Source organism: Monopterus albus, unplaced genomic scaffold, assembly GCF_001952655.1.
Source record: "Monopterus albus unplaced genomic scaffold, M_albus_1.0 scaffold41.1, whole genome shotgun sequence".
Classification (NCBI taxonomy): Eukaryota; Metazoa; Chordata; class Actinopteri; order Synbranchiformes; family Synbranchidae; genus Monopterus; species Monopterus albus.
This window is the reverse complement of record NW_018127921.1, coordinates 4107444-4111870: the sequence shown is the minus strand read 5'-3', so window position 1 is coordinate 4111870 and position 4427 is coordinate 4107444. Positions and strand designations below refer to the sequence as shown.

The 4427-nt window shown below is 40.0% G+C and overlaps 1 protein-coding gene across 1 annotated transcript in view; it reads right to left on the bottom strand.

Annotated features, from left to right (window-relative positions):
- The window catches only part of adipor2 (adiponectin receptor 2), a 30434-nt gene extending 28487 nt beyond the window's left edge, over positions 1-1947 (bottom strand). The window contains exon 1 of the mRNA XM_020599598.1: positions 1811-1947. The gene's annotated coding sequence lies outside the window, so the exon portion shown is untranslated. The remainder of the gene's footprint in view (positions 1-1810) is intronic.
- Between the last annotated feature and the right edge of the window lie 2480 nt (positions 1948-4427).

The window sequence follows — 4427 nt, the reverse complement described above, 5'->3', positions numbered from 1 at the left end:
CAAAGAGTGAAAATTTTAAGGGGGTCTGAATACTTTCCGTACCCACTGTAACAGTGATCTGCTTTGCATCCCTATGTAGACTCTGACATAGACATGCACTGATGATGCACAGGTGGAATTTGAAAATATCAGCAGGGAAAGGTATGTGTACTACACTGTGAAGCCCCAAAGGGTCAAACTGCACAAAGAAAGCCATGATTAAAATGCAAAATGGGTTTCAATACAAATACCAACAAAGAGTCTACTCCATGAAACATCCATGGGTTGAACTCAAGGAAGGGGACATCTGGGAATGTTTTATAAAGTTTTGGTTCAAGACAAATAGGCTATCAGCTGCCCAGCCCATAAAATATTTATGACATGATCTCACCCTTTGTGGCAAACTGAAAAGAAGAACCATGAAATAGGATAGGCATACATGCACTATGTGCAGTCAGTATAATATTAGGTTATTGTGTATATACTGTATAGATATACAAATGCTCAGCTCAGTAGTTACCAGGTAAGCGCTGGTAAATTTTGAGCACAGCTGCTATGTACTGCCTGCTGGTGATGATTGACAAACTATATTTTGCAGTCCCATCTTCATTAAGCACCATAATTGTTAGGAAAAACAGTGAATGTTGGCTTATCAATAATGCAAATGCTAGTTTTTACTCTCAATATTGATGAGCAAATGTTCAACAAAACCTATTAACAAAAGTACCATAGCTTACTGCATGAAACTGGTTTAAAGGAAGCACAGCCCTACAAAAATTAGACAGACGGTGTTCAGAACTAATCTTAAAGACTTTGAGGTCCAACAACAGGATATCAATTTATACTGTCTTAGATGGAAACAATTTTTTTTTAATGAAATAAATACTGCATAGTGCACAGGGGTATCTTCTAGATTAAGCAATGCTGTCTTAATCTTAATGGTCAAAACAAAATGTTACACAAACTCTGCATGTTGCCTGGGTCTAAATACAACAGATTTGTCTGATTTAACAAGATGACAAAACTAAAGGTTAGATACAAAACCATTTAGAAACAAGCTAAATCAAGTTGAGACAAAACAGGACTGTCAAGATATTAAGTGTCTTGTTGTTAATAAAATAATGACATATAAAAAAACAAATACACTTAACTGCGTAAAAACGACTACACTAACTAACCAATGCGCTAAATTCCAAAGGCACACAGGAGTCAACACGACACTAGTGAGCAAGCAAGACAAAGAAATCCAAAACTCCAGCCAGACTATCACCTTGTTGACAGTGACAATGCTTCAAGACAACGAACATACAAAGGAGCGATTCTAATTGTATAATGCTGAGTCTTTGTAATAATACATCACCTTACATTTGACACAATCTACGTTGTCAAAGATAAAATAAGAGGCAGACTGCAGTTCACCAACAGGCTGTTCATGGTTTGTTTACACCAACCTAGCGAGGTGGCTAGTCGGCTAACAAGGGCTGCCAGATCCGAAAGAAGCCAGATAACTCTTTACTAAAGCTTGTTTTTAATTCGACAGTTTACCACATCAACCTAAATGCCATTAAACATACCAAATACTCCCTCTTTAAGAATGAAGCGTCTCGTATATAGAAAACAAAAGTGTGTTTGCTTACTGGCTAGCAGATAGTGCGTCTCTCTGTTGTTTTGACAGCCAGAATTAGCTGGATAGCAAAGCTGCTAGCTGGCATGTTAGATTTAGAGGTGCCCATGTTACTCTAGAAAAGTCCTGGGTAAATTAAACAGTTTGAAACAACACAAAACAATCGTAATAATACCAATTTACAGTGGTCGGTGTCAGTTGTGTTACCTGGTCCTTGTGTCTGAGGAAGAACTGTGGGTAAGGTACCTCCGGTAACAGTGGGTTACAGGCAACAATCTTCTCTCCTCTACTCTAAACGGTTAGTGACTTGATACACTGGACTGGACTCAAAGACGTCGGAGGGAGGCAATCAGTGGGTGACGCCACTCGCATGAGCATGAGATAGCCAATCAGATCACACCATGAAAAACGACCAATCACCAACGTTCAGCAAAGGGAAGACATTTCCTACATTGGGCAACGTTTTGTAGTTTTTGATAACTGGCAAATTACATTTGCTCATCAACTGGAAACTTGTTTGGCAAGCAGCCACAATATGAAAGTTGAGCAACTTTCAAAAAATGTTTGGTCAGCCAAAGACCATAGATAGGTCTATAAGGATAAGGATAATCACCTTAATGGCCAAGTGAGCAATAAAGTACAAAGAAAGTGATATAAAGAAAGAAAATCCTGATATTTAAGAAGCTAAAAAGAGCAAATCAGTATTTCTGCTTGATATAGGACTCCATAAACTCTTCAGATCAAAATAATTGCTAAAAAGTTTCTGTTGACTGACTCATCAACTGATTATTCCAGAAATAGTATGAATGTTAGAAGGCAGGCAGGTCAAATCCTCCCTACACATATTGAACCACAGGTCCACATAATGTGACAGTCCAATTCCAACTACATATCTGACATAAGAGTATGCAGTGTGATTAAATTACTTCATAGCGAGAATGACTCCACTACAGGGTCACCTGCCCTGTACTCTCTCCTGCTATGGCCTGTATTTGTGGGTGAACCCTGCCAAAACCTACACACCCAGTTATGTTACAAGTAACTAACTGACTGCATAATTGTGCAAATGAGTTTATTGTAATGCAAGGCTCTGGTAGCTGGGTGTGTTAAACTCACTTCACTGGTCTTGTTAGTCTGGTCCACAGTTTCACTGCTAAACACTTTCAACAACTTTTTCAACAGATATCTTTTTGTTTTGAGGAAACAAGGGGCTTTAATAGGGTGGTGGCAGCCACTCACTGCAAATCATGACATGCAGACCACACCTGACATTATGTGTTGTGTCAGTGTTTTATGTATTGCTTTTCAATAGACTGAATCACGCTTATTCGTATAATTACTGTCACTTTTTCTCAGCTCCAGCCCCCTAGAATTGTATAGTGAATGTCCACTAAAAAGTGTAAAAACACTGAGTTACAAACTGCATGAATTTCAAGATGTAAAGTTGCTCTAACACACAAACACACACACACAAACAGGCTGTAGCAGATGAGATGTTAACTATTTGACACCCACCACACCTCATTCTCGGTCATGTGAAGTTCTAATTATTTAGCCATCCATTGCACAGGTGTCACTCTGAGAAGAACAGCTCATAAATGATTAATTGTATTGTTAATTAGGGTGCAAGCAGTCACCCTATCAATTCCCTTCTTCTATAAACTTTTGGCCACTTTATTTTCTTACTTATGTTTTTTTGGTATGTTAGGACTTTAAAATGGTAACAGCTAGAAACATAGTTCCAACTCTGTCATGTTAAGCCTGCTGAGGAGATGGGTGCTATTACTCTTGGTGATGATATCGTAATACTGTGATGTTATATGAATTTTTTAAACTCATACATTTATAATGGGATGCTGTGGGGGAACCTTTGATGGACTGCTGTTTCCTACTTCTGCGGTAACCGTCACTGTCTCCCTCAGATCTTTTTCTCTTTCTCTCTCACTTCAGCTGTGACACCTGTGAAGCATCCGCCAACCCAGAAACACCTTCAGAAAATAAAGTCAGCCTCTTGTTGTGTTGTCTGCAGGGCATTCACCTGTCTGACAGAGACAGAGGGAGAGGTAAAAGGAAAGGGAGGGGAGAAAGAAACAGAGAGAGAGCGAGAGAGAGAGGGGCAACTTGTTACCAAGCTCCTTGACATTGAACATGATGGATTTTTTTTTGTGGTTTTGCGTACCATAGTGCGGCAGGTTCAGTAACTCACTCAGGAACATTTCAAAGACCGAACGGAGAAGTTTATTATTAGCCAATAATTCCAGCAGCTGCAGTCAGTCTATATGAGAAAATATGGGAAAATGATGCAGCGTGTGTTTACCATGATTTGGTTTGGAGGAGGAATCCAATAAAGATGATGAAGAAGCCTCATCTCCACACCTCGCAGGGCCGGGCTGGATGGCAGAGCCTTCAGTGGAGTGAGGGGAGAGGGAGCGCAGGAAGAAAAAAGTGATTACTGTCGTTAAGTTGACAGGAAATGTTGCATCTCCTTGACGTTTAGTAATGATCACAGCAGCTGAGAACAATAAAACTCCAACACTGTGCAATTATTGGCCTGCCGCACTTGCATCGGATAAAAGTAATAATGCACATTATCCCCTCATTCCCCTTTAAAGTCGCACCAGCGAGGGAGCAGAGGCAGCAAATGAGATTTGCTGTGCAGGAAGCTGAGTAGGCTGACAGTTATGACTGACTGGAAGAAGACTTCCTGCAGTGTTGTGTGATGTGACAGTGATGACATGTTTAGCAGCATGTCATAATTCAACCGCTGGCTGTCTAGGTGGTGCCCAGAAAATAACGGGGGCTTCATAAATAACCCGAAAACATT